This window comes from Pinus tabuliformis, chromosome J (genome assembly GCF_031772625.1).
Source record: "Pinus tabuliformis cultivar Carrire ecotype Pingquan chromosome J, CPIR1, whole genome shotgun sequence".
Lineage (NCBI taxonomy): Eukaryota > Viridiplantae > Streptophyta > Pinopsida > Pinales > Pinaceae > Pinus > Pinus tabuliformis.
Window position 1 is genome coordinate 67,468,058 of NC_142295.1, and position 18,891 is coordinate 67,486,948.

At 36.0% G+C, this 18,891-nt stretch overlaps 1 pseudogene; it reads right to left on the reverse strand.

The window, feature by feature from the left end:
• Positions 1-7,603: 7,603 nt before the first annotated feature.
• On the reverse strand, positions 7,604-8,938 carry LOC149225537 (putative dynamin-related protein 4A pseudogene; annotated as a pseudogene).
• Positions 8,939-18,891: the final 9,953 nt, after the last annotated feature.

Genomic DNA, 18,891 nt, shown 5'->3' on the forward strand with positions numbered 1-18,891 from the left:
AAGTGGTTTTTGCAGAAGCAATCATGAGCCAACTTTGTATACCAAAATGCATGAAGGTAAAATTCTTATTGTATGCCTTTATGTAGATGATCTTCTTTATACAGGAAATATGATGTTAGAAGATTTCAAAGCAACAATGCAAACAAAATTTGATATGACAGATCTAAGAGTCATGAAATACTTCTTAGGCATTGAAATTCACTAATCTACTAATGGAATTTTTGTTGGTCAAAAAAAATATGCCACTGATATCATCCAAAAGTTCAGAATGACCAGTTCCAAACCTGAAGATACACCAATTTCTCAAGGCACAAAATTCAGCAAACAAGATGTAGCACTGCCAGTTGATTCCACACTGTATAAAAGTCTAGTTGGTAGCTTTTTATATCTCACTTCAACTAGACTTGATATTATGTTTGTAGCAAGTTTTGTCTCCAGGTTTATGTAGTCACCTAAGATATATCATTGGAAGGTTGAAAAAGGATCTTAAGCTATATTGCAGAGACAATAGAGTATGGTTGGTTCTATACACATTTTGAAAATTGTTCACTTCATGTTATACACATAGCGATTATGCAAGGAGTTTAGATGATAAAAAAAGCACCTCAAGGTATGATTTTCATCTTGGAACCAATCTGATTCCATGGGCATCAAAGAAACAGTCAATCATTTTAATATCTTATGTAGAGGCAGAATATGTAGTAGCAAATTTAGCAGCTTGTCAAGATGTGTGGTTAAGAATATTATTGAAATATATTTCAAATATTCAAAAGGAGCCAACTCCAATCTACTGTGATAGCAATTCAGCAATTTTTTTTAATCAAGAAATCATGCTTTCCACAAAAAGTGCTAGCACATTGACACCCATTTTCATTTCATCCGTGAGCTTGTCAATGATGGGGACATGGTACTTTCTTTTTGTGGTTCCAAAGATCAACTAGTAGATATTTTCACAAATCCATTGGGCAAGAATGTGTTCGAATTTCAAAGAGAACAATCAGGCATTGTAAGTTTCACTACATGTAACAGTTGAATTGGGAGGGGATGTTGAGATATTAATCTCACTGTCAATTAGTTGTCATCACATTTGATTCTGTTGTCTCCTAGGTGTCATAGACAATTTAGTTTTACTTGAGTCCTACTCCATAGGTGTCGAGTTTTACTTCTGTCATTTATTATTGATGTTTACAATGTAATCTATTTAGCCATTTTTAATATTTAGAAGAGCAATCGATGCTCCACTTTTGGGTTTCATTCTTTGTAAAAATCACGATGTCAACGAGCCAAGATGGAAACATGTGCCATTGTTGATATCATTCTAAATTATGTTGATGTCACAAAGTCATCCATTTGAGCCACGAGTATTGAGTCACTTTAGGATTCGAAGAATAATGTAAGAGAGTCATCAAATACATGTAGAATAAATCACAAGAATTCATAATGCGACCCAATAAATGCGAACCATTGAATATGAGTAATCTCAAATCATTGTAGTGACAAATACGATGCCACTGTGTGGGGCATCAGATATTCCAAAGACCTTGTTAGGAATTCCCAAGGTCATTTTCTCCATTATCAATTCAATCTTATCCATTTTAAGTGACAAACTGTCCATAGTCACCTGCAGACGATCCACGTCGACTTGCAATGCTTCTAGTTGGCGATTTACCAAAGTGAAGTGGGATTTGGCTTCCATGGCCACCTTTTCTACTTGGCTAGTAGTGTGAGGCCAATTATGCCTTCACATCATCTTCACGATCTTGTCTGGCTAGGTGCTTCATGTTGCATGGAACTCCAATGTTGACGCGTTTCGACGAGATATCCATTACCAACATTCTCCATTTATAACCACTTGCTCAAACACTTCTCTCTCCAGTGATTTCCTGCCCGCATTCAAGTTCACAATCCTGCTCCTGAGAATGCCTCACAAGAATTGCCATCACTTTATCTTCCCCTCTACTACCAGACTCAAGCAAATTTAACACTGTCAAGGATTGCAAATCACAAGAATGCTCATCTGTAATGAAAGGTAGTAATGCTCTGGAAGGAAACCACCATTTGTCCAAAGGCATGGAATAACTTGCCTCAAGAGCCTAGCCAGAGGATTTACTGTTGACATTCATCTTAGGTGAGGGCCACCAAATGAGACCCTTAAAGATATTGTGATTAGCGCAGTCATTAAATTACTTTACAATCCTTGCTTCCAATCTAATCAATCTCCATATGAAAATAAATCAGGATGCGTTATCCCAATAGATTTTCATTTTTTTTATCATGGGATATATGATATAGTTGGGGTTCCTTGATCCTGAATAAACAATCCTTGTTCTAAAGATACTCCTTGGTTGGCTAACACATATCCATCTTGATTATTCTTTCTTTTAATGTGGAAGAATTTGATACTTGCAAACATCTAGAGTTGAAGTTGAATTCTATGGTGCATCAAAGGAAGATCCTTTTCTGGCTTGTCTTTAACTTTGTGAATTTTTTATATGATTATCATGAAATCCCCATAAACTATCAAGTGATGAATCCTCCTTACAATGACCACCTCCATACCTTTCCATAGTGCTAATACTTAAGAAACTAGTTAAGTATATACAATGTTAAAAGAAAACTATATATAATACCATGACTTCCTACTCTAAAGGACAAAGAGAAGGAAAACGAGAAGAACCAATAGAAAGGACAAAGAGAAAGACAACGAGAAGAATCAATAGAAAGGAGATAAAGAGAAAGGATAAAGATAATTAATTAAATAATGGGTATATTATTGAATATTTGAGTCAACTCATTTATGTCAAATTTCCAAAAATCCCATATCTGCCGAGTTTCCAAAATCTTTGGCATAAAAATAGTGGTTGAGAGATAAAAGAAAGGTTTGTGGTTTGCACTCTTGGATCATGCTATATTTCAAAGTAAAAATATTTGAAAATGACCCAGTGTAAAAACGTAAAAATTTTAAATACTTCAATTTTTTGGGGTGGTCTTCTTGATACAGTTTTTGTCCGGAATCTTGGAGATCGTGTGAGAAAGGATTTAATTTACATACATCAAAAACTACAATAGCCGTAACCGCGATCGAGTCAAAGTAAGTATTTGGTATAACTGCTCTGATCAACTGGGAAATTATTGTATTTGGTATAATTGCTCTGATCAATTGGCAAATTATTCTAAATACAATTTTTATGTTATGTGTTTCAGGTATATTATAAATTGTTAGTAAGTATTTCAAGGTGTTATTCTAGATGTTATTGTTTTTCATGTCTATAAGTTGTTATTTTGTTATTGTGTCATATTCTAATTATAAATATATTTTTTAAAATATAAATTTATCAAAGTCAATAATTTATATCATATATAACTTTTGTAATCAATAAAAAGATTTAAAAAAAATTATAATTTATAATATATAACCTTTGTAATCAATAAAAAAATATATAAATAATTTATGTGGTGTATAATTTTTCTCTCCTTTTACCATATTTGTGAATAAATTAATAGAAAAAATATTTCCATATTACTTTGTACGCAGTCGCTCATCGACGGTTTCGAGTTTAGATGCCTCGAAAAAATTCCCATCAAATAACATGGTGGGGTAATACAATCTATGTTCAAATAATATGGCACCTTCTAAGCATCTTCATACAATGTAAATTGTTGATGGTTTTCTTCGTACATTGCAAATTACTGATAGTTTTCAAAGTCACTTAAGCTAGAAGGTTGTTTAGAGGAAGCAGGGTGTGTTGGCATGATCTTAGCTGGGATAGTCATCATCCTTCTTCTCTATGCTGACGATACGATATTGTTCTTCTCGCAATGTGCCCATTTGATCTTGATAAGCAACTTAGACTTCTTAAGGATTTTTGCTATACCATGGGTATGATTGTTAACACTGACAAAACAAAAGTTATGATTATCAAATCCAAGAAGTACACTTATGCTAATTTTATGTATGACAATAGTAACTTGGAGGAAGTGTCTTCCTACAAGTACCTAGGAATTGATATTCATCACAAGCTCAACTGGAACTATAGCATTGAGAAAAGAATTAATGGGGGATGGAAAGCTTATTTTGGTCTTGAAAATAATTGTAAAACGACAAACCTCGTAATGTGGGATAGAAAGAAGTTCCTCTTTGAAACTTTAGTCACTCCGGTTATCTTATATGGATGTGAGGTTTGGGGTTGTAGCATCTCTAGAGAATCTTGGAGAAAGATTGAGCAAATCCAAAAGCGTTTTATAACGTATAACCTCAAAATTAAAAGCAACACACCCTATCCTATTCTCCTTATAGAAGTGGGTCTTTCCCCTATCGAGAGCCTAGCTATGACTAGGCTTCTGTTGTACAAGCACAAACTCAATAACATAGGAGACCATAGATTTCCTAAGCTAGCTTTAAATTCCATCCAAAACCACCTAAGGCTCAAACGAGGTTGGTATAAAGACACTAGGGCCTGGTTAAACCATTGGGAGATCGACGAGAATGTTGCATTGCAAAACATTAATAACATTAAAAATGTTGTTACTTCTAAGTTCAAAGAAAAAATGTGGTGTGAGAAAGATTTAGCAGCTAAAAGAAAATTAAGATATTATAAGGAGGTCATCAACCCCACCCTAGAAGATCAAAATTATCTCTCAGTTTTAACTAGCTCAAAGAAGAAAATTAATATAGCCAAGATTAGAACGAACTCTCATGAGCTCCATGGTGAAACAGGTTGTTGTGCAGTTCCTAAAACACCATGGATGGAAAGGTTCTGCCCTCTTTGTGAGAATACGAACATCGAGTATGAAAATCACTTCCTCTTAGAGTGCCCCGCGTACAATCACATTAGATCTCAATTTCAAAATCTTTGTTGCAATACTGACCTTCCTAGCCTTTTACGATGTCAAAATTATAGTGAGCTCAGGAGGCTTCTCTCCAAGATTTTTGAGAATATGAATAAAATCTTAAATCAAACTAAATAATTCGTTTCTTTAGGTCCAATAGACTAAATTTTGGTCTTAGTGGACATCAACCATCATCATCATCATCATCATATATATATATATATATATATATATATATCTATGTAAATAATATTAAAAACAAATAATGGTTATTCATAAACAACTATGGTCATTAGTCAAGCTCTTTATGTTGTAATGATCCAATATGGTCAACCAAAGACAACCATGATCAATATGGTTGAATGGTCCAACATGGCTATAATGGTCAATCATGGCCAACCATGGTCAACCATAATAGTCAACCAAATTCAACCATAGTTATGAACATTTACTATTATGATTGATCAACCTCATAAACCCTCATCAACCATTGTCAACATTAAAATTAATATGAATAACAATTATCTAATATAATATTATAATTTAATAACATTTCTATTAATTATATAATAAAAATAATATAATACTAATTATATAATATTAATAATAACATTAATATAATTATAATTATATTTATATTTACATTACTTACATAATTAGTATTATTATATAAATAATCTAATAATGTAATTGTAATTGTAATTGTATTAATTTAATATTATTATATATAAGGTTAATATTAATATTTTATAATTAGTATTATATAATTAATATTAATTATATAAAATAATGATATAATACAATAACTATTTCATTAATTATATAATTAATAACTATTAGATAATACTAATGGTATAATATTAATAATAACATAAATATTAGTGTTAACATTAATACTTTATTACATTAACAACATTACATGAATACTTTATATGAATATTAAATATTAAATAGCATTGTTAGTAAAATTTAATATTTTATGTTATTAGAAACATAATATAAATTGTAATATAATATAGTAATGTTACTATTAACATAGCCACATTTACTATTGTGGTTGATATACTCTATGGTTAACCAATATTAAGTTTAACAGAGTCACTTCTTTTTGTAGTTAATGTTTAAATAGTTGATCATGATGAAACTTGGCCAAGCTATATTTACACCGTAAGACATTCCATTCTGAAATCAACTCCCCCAACTGATTTTCTATCATAATCCTGACCGTCAGATCCATTGTTAGACGATTAAATGTTTTTCCATCATTAAATGCCACTAACTGTCAAGTCAACTAAATCTTGATTTGCACTATTATAACCATAGTCCCATTTGCAATTCTTTCAACTTGGCTCTGTGGCTCTACTCGCTGCATCTAACCCTAAGCCTGTTCATTACCCAACACCATGAGGAACAACTGGATTGTTCGATGCCAAGTTCGGTGAAAACGCTCTGCAAAACCCTAACTCAAATAGGGTTGCCTCTTGGGTGGCTAGTTCTCGCCTCTTGGCCACGATGTTGCAGTGAACCGGCCTTGGCGTCTTGCCAAGCCTTAGAGCTGGCATCTAGAGACTAATATGGCTAGTCATTTTGCACAAAACTTTGCAGGCACTGCAATTGCTTTTAATGAAATCACTCTTTCGGAAAGTGTTGGAGTTAGAACAAATGTAGAGGTTGCTATTGTGGTTTTCAATCATGTCGTTTGCATTTAGGGAAACATGGAAATAAAAGGCATTTAGGGAAACATGGAAATAAAAGGCATATGGGGTCCCTAATTTGTTTTTTATTTTTTGTTTTCCTCATGACAGGCAATTGCATCCCAGTGTCCAAAAGATTAATTATGCATGAATGGCAAGAAGCTTGGTCATCTTGCAGATGATTGCTGCAATGAGCCTGTCTGTAACATGTGTGGTAAACCAAGTCACATGGAAAAGGAATGTTCTTCTCATGAGCTAGGACTTCCAAAATCAGCACTCTGCAAGAAGTGCCATATGCCTGGGCATATTATGGGGTTTGATGATTTCAAGTTAATTCACTGCCATGTCTTTGGGGGTGGACATCTCTCTATAGACTGTCCTTCGGATCATCTGTTTATGCGTGGTGGCTTCCGATGTTGAGAACTTCTAAACTATTGTACAAATTGGGGAAGGCACAAGATGAAGCTTAGTTTCAGTCTTTGGGTGAAGTCGCAGTCTTAATTTTCCAGCCACTTTATACTAGTGTGATTTAGTTTGCCGAATTTATATTAATATTGGCAGTAGATTACTTTATTTCTTTTTAGTGAAAGTGTAAGACTAGTGTGTTACTAAATGCCAGGAAATTAAACTATTTGAAAGTTTTCTGTCGGCTTCAACGACAACTATGAATTCTGATAATGACACTGGAGAATTAAGGCAACAAAACATCAACCTTTTATGTCTGCTTTCTGAAGATTTTCTAAATTTTGATGGAATGCATGATTTGTGTTTTTAAAGTATGTTTTAAGTTCGCATGTTAAAGTAGATGGGTAGAGATTCAGGTGGTGCTCACAGGTCTTTGTTTTTAGAGTCGATGCCATATATTGCATCTCCTTTTGAAATATTTTGAATGTTATCAAGATATTTGTTCATGTAGCAAACCATGTTTCTAGCTTATGCTCTTGAATTGAACTATTTTGACTGTCATTTCTATAGATTGTTATAAAGAGATTTAACTGTTATAAATATTGTTTTAAAGTTGTCATATTCACTGATGTTTTGTAGCAAACCATGTTTCTAGTTGTTGCTCATGAATTGAACTATTTTGCCTCATTCCAATAAGGAATAAGGCTAATCTTGAAGTTGAAGGCTGCCTCGAGGTCACCATTGCTGATGTTTGACACTTTGTCCAATTTAATTTCTCCAATGCCTTCAATGCAATGCATCCTTCTTTGCCTGCGTCTTGGATGTGTGTAATCAATCTTTTGGACAATATCGGGAAGGCACTTACATATTCCCATTGCTTGAATCTGCATTAATTTTTCTGCCAATATGGGTATTCCAACCATTGATTTAACAATGCTGGAAAGATGAGGATCTGTTCTAAACATATCACTTTCACTTTGTCTTGCTTCTGCTTTAGATTTAATCCCTACTCTATTCCGCACACAAATATAACCGTAACCAATATTGACAACGTCCCTTTTCACTTTCTCCAAAAGACCCTCAGGAGCTCTGTCAACTTTTGTTACCACGGCCAAAGTTCCTTCACCTTGTGGGTCAAAATCCTGAGACATTTTTATGGACTCACAGGTTGGAAAATCAACAGTCGCAGACAGCCCATTAAGTATGATGCTCTCCTTGGGGGTAATGTATTATTTGATTATATTTTCTATTTGTTCATAAATATCTCTTGGCTGCCCATGCATAGCGACTCTTGTTATCCCAGATAGATCAACCATGGTCAAATCTGTATCATTCGTCTTCTTGACATGAAGCGTGACTGGTGTATCATTTATACCCTTGTGGCTTCTTGCAATCTCTTTCGTAACAGTATCGAGCGTTTGTTTAATCTTTGCTTCTAAAATTTTTCTCCTTTTTCTATTGTATTCAATCACAATCTCACATTCCATTCCTCCTGCTTGCAGCTTTGTAATCTCATAATAAGCCGGAGTCTCGTACAAAACCCTTACCCCTTTCGCTCTCTTTGGCATCTCAAACGCTATGACCCTGATGTTCGCTCTCTTTGGCATGACGGACGACGCTGAAGCACCAACTCTAGATTTCATTTCAAAATTTTCGCGCGCAACTCCAGTTTGAAATATTTGGGGCGATATAGAATTTGAAATCCTAACACATTCAATACGAATGGCAGGGCCTGTCTTGTCCGCCAGTTGGTTTCACATTCGGGAATCAGAGCCGCAGAACTGCCCGTAAAGAGGGGAGAGATGTGCAGGGTTTCAAATCCTGAGCGCTGAGGTTTCATTGAGTGTGTGTTGGTTCAATTGCCCATGATAATTGTGAGACAAATCCACACTTGCTGACAAGCAATAATCAGGCCGGAAGTTTCCATTGCAATTTGAGACAGAGAGGCCCGTGCAAGCCATACCAGGGCTCTTTATGTACATAGAGGTCGCTAGAACGGATATATCCATTTCTGGGTTTTAGCTCCCCTGCCTCCCGAAACCCTTATTATTCCAATTTCCGACTCTGGAATTACATGAATCGTTTCATACGGAAAAGAGATCAGTGTTAATGTCGAACTAAATCCCCATACAGGGAGACGTGAAAACTAAGTGGCCACTCGTTTTTCTCAATCTGAGTATTTACCGCCTCTGAGATAATTAAAATGCAGTTGAAATTTTCAGGGCATTTATGAGTAGAGCAGTGTGGTCAGCAATATGAGCAGAGCAGTGAGCTATGAGAGCAGCGAGCAGTGAACAATGAGCAGTGTGAGAGCACGGAGTTTTTATGCAGCAGAAGTATCGAGCAGCGAGCGAACAACAACAAATGCATTCAAACATGACAAAGGAACCAGAAATTTCAGAACATGTGGAGACAAATGATTTATGACAAGTATAAATTGCCTCATCCGCCAAAGCTAGGAAGTGGGTTTGGGTCAATTCCAAACAATATTAGGGAATTTTAAAATGAAGAATAGCCCGTCTAAAAATTAATCCAACCCTTCGCAAAAAGCATTCAAACAAGTCTCCTCCACAAGCATGTGGCAACAAGAAGTCCAAAGGAAAAGTCATTGATGATTATGCTTTATATAGTCCCACATCCACACCTCTCGCTTGGTCATCTGATCTTTATGTGAAAGAATTGTTAAATGCAAAACAAAGGTTGGAGGTTTTAGAAGCTAAAGGGGAGGAAAGAGATCATAAAATTCATATAATAATGGCTGAGAACAAGGCGTTAGCAAAAAGCAATAACATTTTAAAAGAACAAGTGGCATTGGCAACACATGAAGGCGGATGTGCAAAACATAAAGAAATATATAGTGGAAAGTACAGAGGTGGTGAATGTGAAATCATCCCAGGATAAAGGGAAAATGATTGCCCAAATAAACAACCATGAAGAGAACGCAAGAGAAGAAACGAAAGAAGATTCCACCAAAGTTTCCAAAACTTGGGCTCAAGTTATTAGCAATTCTCCTAATAAGGAAGGAGAAACAAATATTCAAGTTGACAACATGCAAGATAATGAAGGCAAGGAAAGAAAAAATAGGGCAACAAACATAATTATTAAAGGGGTGAAAGACTATGGGAAAAATGAATGTACTCTTGACCTTGCAAGAGACTTGTTGAAAGACAAGTTGCTATGGCAAGGACAAATATGCCAAGCATGGAGGGTGGGTAAGTTTAACAGGGAGAGAGCCAAGCCCATAAAAGTCATTATGCCTAGCTTGTGTGATAAATATAGTATTCTAAGCAAAAAAACATCTCTTGAGGGGTTCTTGTTTTTTCCTAGAAGAAGATTTAACTGTAAAACAATAGGAGGAAAGAAGGGAGGAAATTTTAAAGGTTAGGACAGAAAGAAATGAAGGAAAGAGAGCATGGATTTGTAAAGGCAACGCTGTGATAACGCAATTTGGACCTTCTTCTAGAACAAAGCAGCAAGATGTTAATAAAGAAGAGGCAACAAACTCTTCAACAGGAAATCAGAAAGCAAGGTCGGTACGGGAAAACAGGGACAAAGACTCAAATGTGAGTCTTGCATGTCAAAATAAATAGTAATCAAGTCATACCCAAGTTTCCTTAAGATTAGTTTGTTGGAACTGCAAAGGTTACCCAGGGAGACGAGGACCTGGGTTAGGGCCTATTGTGGAACATAGAGACATAATTTGCCTCATAGAAACACATGAGCATGAAGGGTGCAAGACACCTTTGTTTGAAGGATACTGGAAGATGGCAGTGTGGAACAAGGCAGCAGGGAATGGCAAAGGGCACGGGGGTATCATGGTTTTAGTAAGGGAGAAAGAAGGTCGTCTCATTCATTTAGCAAAAGAAGACTCAAATAAGCAATTCACATGGTTTACAATATCAGAAAATGGAAACCACATCATAATTGCAGCATGTTATTTTGCGCGACAGGTTTCAAAAATCTACAAAGATAGAGGTCAATAACCCCTTTTCGTAAAGATCTTCTTTGTAACTTAGGTCAGTGAAACCAAAAAAGAGCCAACAAAAGTTAGAGTGACAAAGCCATAAGATTTGCTTGAGCTCGGCATATGTGCAACTATTGGACAATCACAATGCTTTTCAAAAGGAAAAGAGCCTTATGTGTAAAGTCATCTATAGGTTGATGTGCCTACATAGAAAAAGTTTTAGAGCGATACTGTGAACTTTGAAATTACTTTAAAATATTGTTGTTTTTGCCTAAAAAGGAAGCTCTCCGCTCGATTTTGGCATTTATTTCTCACTGTTTTGTACATTGGTGCTTTACAGATTTCAAGGTAATCACTAATTAATGTAGTATTTACTACTTGGTAATTGGCGATGTTTATAAAGCAATAATTATTGAAAAAAAGTTATTTCATCATCTTTCTTCATTAGTTTACTCTAAGGTGTTGGGACAAGTCACAAGATTAGCGAAGAGTAAACTTGGATTTATTGAAAACTTTGTTCAAATAGGTGTATGTGTGTCATATTATTTTCATAATTAACGTCATGCCTTGTACGTATGTGCACTTACTTTCTTCCAGCTTCAATGCAATGCAGCGTTTTGGGTATAGCTTACCCTTTATAGTGGGCTAAGTGGGTAGTGACTTTAATTGCTCCTACTTTATAACACATTTTGATTTAGAACTTTAAAAATTCCCATTTACTCTCCCAAATTCCAGTGATTTCAAATTCCTGCCTCCATAACACTCCCTTATCCCACACCAATGACTTCAAATTCTAGTGAAAAATCTATATGCTGCAGAATCCAATGGCCGGTAGTCAACAACGCAAGTGACACACCATTTGTTGTCATTATCTATTTAATGACAATGACATGCTAAGTGTGCTTATCTGATGACTTAGTAATCTACAATCTTTTCTATATTCTATTTTTTTGCATAACAGAAAATGGCAGCAACTTCTTCTTGGTTCCCTCAATGTCGATCTCCTTACAACGGCCATCAAATTTACTTCTTATTGGGATACAAATTTAATGTATTTAATATTTTTGATTACTTAATTTCCATAATTTACTTATTGGATATGCTATTAGAAATAACATGAATCATTTATTTTCTCTTTAGAACTGTAGAATGATGACCATCCTTTGATATTGGAAGCAAATCATCAAATGAAGTAGAACTTCAAATAATTTGACATGTTTTTTATAATTCTGCAATAGGCTGAGTTTTTTTTGTTAAAGAAAGTGATAAATAATTTGGGAAATACAGTTCTAGAAGTGTTGAAAGTTTCACATATATATAGTTTTTAATTAAATATTTTCCAAGAACCTTCCCTCTAAGCTGGCAAAACATTTTTTTTTTTTCACAAAAATGTTTAGGAAAAATAGGTACAATTTGCTAATGCAATATGTTGTCCCTAAAAAGGGGATGGATCATATATTTTCCTTTTAGTCCAGATGTTTTCAATTTTCCTGACAAAGAATGGCAAAATGACATTGTTTATTGAAAGTTTTATTTTAAATTTTCATAATGATTCTAGCACGTTGTGTGTCTATTATTTTTTTTAGAATTTAAATATTGAGGGAATACTAATCAAATTCATGGATCAGGTTATTGGAGGCATAAGGTTTGTCATTAAAGCAAGCAAAGGTTATAACAGTTGCTATCAATGAAGTTCAGAATGACAGTCTTGAACATGTTGCAGAATCCTTCATTTCAAAAGCAGAAATGTAGAGAGTATGTTTAATCTTGATAAAGACTGAAGAATTAAACTTTATTGATAAACTGGGCATCTCTCATGTGAGAGATTGCACGTGTACACTGCCACTCGCAGAACGCTCTCAATCATTTCATTACACACATGAATATATATAACTTACACTCAAATGGGGATGTTAGAACAACCTCCAAATGAATAGGAACTAAATTCTAATCAAAGGCATATGCTCAACTAATGAACTAACCCCCTCCTAAAATATATTTCTCCATTAATCCTAACACTTTCCCTTAATGGAGAAAGGGTGCTTGAAAAATAGCATACATTTGTTGGTCTAGTCTCAACTAGGCTTACAATAGTACATAAAATATTTGGTAACTGAGCTTTTATTTTTGTCTTCTTGCTTGAGAGTCCATGCTTGTTCATTTGTCGGTGAAGTTTCATCTTCACTTTTTTTGCCATAAGGTAGTGACGGAGCTTCTCCTCCTTTTTTACGTTTTCTACCCCAAAGGCGGAACACTTGAACTCTTATCCTCCTCTTTCTTGATCTCGATTGTAGGCTAAAATTCAATGTTGCAGGGTCTTGGGACTTTTCAATTGTTTCTTCTTGAATGCCAATATTTGCACACATTAAAAAAAATGTTAGATTCATAAAGAGGACCTATTGGCTCTTGTCTTCCTGATCCTTCAAGAGAGCTTTCATTTCTCCATCTCTCTCTGCTGACATGGTTTGTTGATTCATGCCTTCAACCTCTTTACTCAATTTTGTTGTTGTAAACATGTTGTTCTGCATTTGATTTGTATATGGAGATAGGTTTTTCTTCTCACTAAACAACAAATCATCAACAAGATTATTTTCATGCATCAGATTGATCCACTCGTCATGAGATACATAGATCTCATCAAATTTGACTTCATATGTCTCTGCATCAGGGAAGCTTTATTCATAAAAATTTCAGATTCTACAATAATGGTTGTTTCTTTGTCATCACATGTTTTAATGTCAATTACAGGCACACATTCATCACCCATCATTGCATCTTCAATGTTGACATGTTCAGTTTCACAATCAGTTATGGGATTGAAAACACAATCATCATTTTCAAGAGAAAAACCTTCATCATCTTTGCTCTCATTCAAACTTTACTTCATTTCTAAAATATCCTACAAAACTTTTGCATTTTGAATCTTACCATATTCATGTAGTATGTTGAACATGATGTTTTCATCTAATGCAGAGGTTACAAGACGTAATGTTGATGCATCTCCACTATCATAGTTTAAATTGATATCATCTTCAAGATAATTCAATAAATTTACCTTCCATAATGTTGTTTTCATTTCAGTTGCCCAAATTTCATAATTCATACCTGAAAAAGAGGGTAGAATAGGCATTAACCTCTTAACACTTTCATCAAATTCTAGATTTGCATCATGATCCATGACTTGATCAACTATAAGTCCATCAACCCCAATTGTAAAATTTTCACCAAATTCAGCGAAACAAAATATTGCATCTGCCCCTTGATGCTTTCTCCTTAGTTTCCTTCAAGACTCTTTCAGTGTCCTTTGTTGACCCATAGCACCTTCTATTTTCTCCCTTGCATCAAGCACACAAGAACACTTCGGTCAGGAATAGTTTCTGCCCACTGCACTACTACATACCAGCTCTAGATGTTACTATACACTTTCCAATAGTACTTTCTCCAACAGCGCTCACGCTCCAGCCACACAGGGATGGGCCACTACGTTGATCGAACAATGAGGGATCATGTCTACTAAACTCAGCTCTTGTACCAATACCAGAACGAAAAGACAAGATTCCTTAAAAGAGGATATATAGAGAGACCAAATTGATCTCTGTATTCACTTGAGAGACGTCAATTTATAACCCATAACTCCCTGCACTTCCAATTCCTCGTATCTGACATGTTTAAACTTACCATGGTTTAAGAAGAATATCTATGCTCACATAATATATTATCTCCCGTGTATGTACTCTTGTTGTTGTTAAGCTTATTGACATGCATGGGAAGAGATTCAATACATTTCCACTGGTGAAATAATTGATTTGGATGATAGCTATATATATGTTGCTAAGATAAAGTGCTCCACACCACAACATCTCCCTCTCCATAGTGTTCATGCATAGACTTTATTTTTCCACAGATTTGCAGATCCCACTGCGACTCCAATCAAATGAAGCAACACTCTCACACATTCACGCCTTCCGCCTAGCTTGGGCTCAGTTCTTTCTTGCACACAAATCTTGGATCATGACCATTCAAAAAAACATAACCTGGTGGCACTCTCTAGGATTTCTTAATCTTGCTGAACGAAGCACAGAAACAGATCTACTTTGATCTTCTGCCCTTACAACTTTCAAATTATAAATCTCCCAAAATTCTAGCGGATTCTAACTTTCAGAGTTCTACACTCTTCACTTTTGATGAGCGGGGAGAGATCTAATCCAATCTACCTCCACTAATTGGTTCCAATGCTGAAATGAAGTACTTAGGTTGAGGGAGGAGAAATCAAAACAATAGAAAATAGCCTGATTTGTAATAGATCTCATGCATCTGGCACGTTGATTGAAGAGTTGGACTAATCAATCAATTTGAATTGCGTTTCTCCAGGCTAGGATCAGCTCTTTTACACAATATACAAAAGACAACATTCACAAATATGTTCTTCTCGATTTGATCAAATCATTAAGTTAGCAACCTCTACCAACACCAACGCTCTACAAAACCCATGGTAGCCTAAACACAATAGGAAGCTTCACAATGAATTTGACTTTGAACAACCAGGAGTTCAAAATTATGGTGGGAAGATCCTTCTTCGGCACCACCTCGTCTTCAATAATGATCCACTCAACGTCCTCTCCCACGCCACAGATCTCAACAGATCTCAGCAGATCCATGGACGTTTCCCCTGAAAACCAGATCCACTCATCCACAAGCCCAAACATAATCGACTCGACAAAGGGATGGAGATCTTGAACGGGATGCTCTGACCCCAACTCTCTTCACTCAACAAGTCGTTGTATAGGAAGTTCGACTTATCGTCTCTAAGGCAGAAATTAGCACTTCACCACTGGCTCCTTCCTCCAATAATGCAGGTTTCAATGAGTTAACCTTGCCTAATTCATGAGTCTCCTGTGCAGACGGGCATGTGATTTAATTCGGCAGCCTCTAAGATGTTGAGCCCAAAAATTTTCCTCACGCAGGCTAGCAACGATACGTACCCTTCACGTAGCGATCCACCGATCGCAGCTTTCGGGCCTCACCACATCTCCACTGCACCATCGAGAGAGCTCTTTCGCTCACTCTGAGCTCCTCCTCTGCCACAGTCTACTTCTCGACAAACAGCCTCAAACTCGCAGCTCCATGATTACAGTGCCACGAGAAACACCACCACTAGCACGGGAACTGATTTGTAGGCTGCTACCCTACCACAGTCACTCCATGCTGCTTCTCGGAAAAAAAAATACACAGATGAATTTCACAGTGATCCACTGATCCGCAGACTAGATCAGAATATCCACAGCAGCCACAGGTCACCACACGCCTCCTCGGCTCGGCCTCCCAGCAGACTCCACGCTCGTTGATTGAGGCAGCCTCGATCTATCAAACAACATCCCACTAACTCAGCGCTCACCAAACAACATCAATCACTTAGGTGCTCACTAAAGATGACACTCAAACACGCGGCCAGATCACTCGATCTGCAACCACCAACAATCAACAACCACAAGATCTGCATGCACCAACGACCAGATCACTCGATCTGTGATCTTCAGTTGCGATCTTCCACCAACTCCCCACTCAAGGATTTGTAGGCCCTCTCAAACCTGCAACTCTGATACCATGATAAAAACTGAAGAATTAAACTTTATTGATAAACTAGGTAGCTCTCATGTGAGAGACTGCACCTGGAGACTGCCATTAGCAGAACGCTCTCAATCATTTCATTACACAAATGAATATATATAACTTACACTCAAATGGGGAAGTTAGAACAACTTCCAAATGAATATGAACTAAATCCTAATCAAAGGCATACACTCAACTAATGAACTAAACCCCTCCTAAAATATATTTTTCCATTAATTCTAACAAATCTCGTTCATCGATTTTGTGTAAATTTTACAAACATAAATTATAGGTCATATGAACAAAGATTTAGCTTTTTGAGATAAACATGCACCATAAGATGATTTGATATGATCTAAATCATTTCTCTCTTAGTTCTTTCTATGTCAGTGCCATTTCCCCGCTATGAGAGTTCCTCCTTTGAGATAACTTGGGTTTCTAGTTTGTTATTCTCGCTGACATGTTTGATTCTCTCTTGTAGTAACCTTTTCCCTTGCCTAAGTGATCCATAATCTGGACAATTTGCCTGATCTGGTAAACTTTGGTTTATATGGTAATTGGAACATGCAATTTTGTTTTTGATGAGTGATTTGGATTTTGTGTAACCAATGTTTTCATAGAAATTTTGTTGTTATATTATGTTGGTTTGCGATATGGAATGAATTTTTGTTGAAGTGTTCACTGCATTAAAACAATCTATTGCTATCAAGTTTGTGACAGGTTGATCTGTTGCACAAGCACTATGGAATTTTCTATTAGTCATGGCTACGTGTTCACAAAATGGGAGGACTCGTGGTTCATGGCCACATGCTTACAGAATGGGAGGACTCGTGGTTCATGGCCACATGCTTACAAAATGGGAGGACTCATGGTTCATGGCTACATGCTTACAGAATGGGAGGACTCGTGGTTAGCTGTGCTTCTGGATGAGGATAGGACTTGGCATTAGGGACTTAGCTTAGCAGAATTGGACATAAAAGATGCAAGGAAAGCTTGGCAGAATTAGATGTAAAAGATGCAAGATGCAGGTACAATATCAAAAATGGATCATCGCCGCTACTACCATGTGGTAAAAAATGGTTCACTGGAGAATGACGAAAATGGAGGGATACGATTGGTTGGGTTGAACAGTGTTTGCTCAGGGCAACGCCACTGAGAGACACCTTCAGTGTAAAAGTATTATTTAACATAAAGGTAATAAAATATTATTTAAAATAAAGGTAATGGGTAAAGAAAAAGGTAATAAAATATTATTTAAAAAAATATTTTTTTATTGAAAAAAATTATTTTAAATAATTATTTAAATTATTTTGGAATTTTGGTTATAAGAACAAAAATATGTTAAGGAACCCTTTTGCGATGAAAATTTCAAATGAGAAGGATGTTATAAATTGTGGACACTCATACGATCATGGAGTATAAGGTGGCGGGGAAACTAATTGATTTGAGGATGTGTTTCCCATTGAGATGAGAAGGTTACCTCCTCACAGAGAGATCGACTTATCCATTGAATTGATTCCTCGATCAGCACCAACATCCAAAGCACCTTACACGATAAGTACACTTGAGTTGATGGAATTAAAATTGCAGTTGAAGGATATGTTGGATAAAGGGTATGTTCGACCAAGTGTGTCATTGTGGGGAATCCCAATAATGTTTGTAAAGAAAAATGATGGGAGCCTTCTCCTTTGTATTGACTACAGGCATCCAAACCAAGTGACAATTAAAAATTGATATCTGTTGCCACAGATAGATGATCTATTTTATCAGTTGCAGGGGGTAACAATTTTCTCCAAGATAGATTTAAGGTCTAGATATCATCAGATGCACATTATTTGGGACATGTTATCTCCAAGGAAGGCATATCAGTTGATCCAGAGAAGATCAAGGCTATAATGGAGTGTCCCACTCCAAGGAATTTGAACAAAGTCAAATAGTTCATGGGATTGGCAGTTTATTACAGGAAGTTAATTAGGAATTTCTCCAAGATTGGGTATCCTATTACAAAATTGCAAATAAAAGGGAATAAGTTTGACTGGACATTGGAGTGTGTAACAAGCTTCAAGCAGCTAAAGAAACTGCTCACAACTGCACCGATGCTGAGGATTGCAGACCCTGGTAAGGACTTCATGGTCTGCAAAGATGCATAAAAGGAAGGACTTGATGGAGTCTGTTAACACCCAAGTTGTTCCCTATGACTCCCAAGGGAATACGGCCGGGGTAACCACTAACCAATCTTTGGATTACAGTGCCTAGCCACACTGTAATCAGAGAGGGCTCTCTCTTTATGATTTATCTCTGTTTGTAATGATTTTAGGCTAGCTATAAGTTCAGGTCTGTTTTGAGTTTTTGCTAGGATGATAATTTCAATCAAGGTGCTTGTGTGTT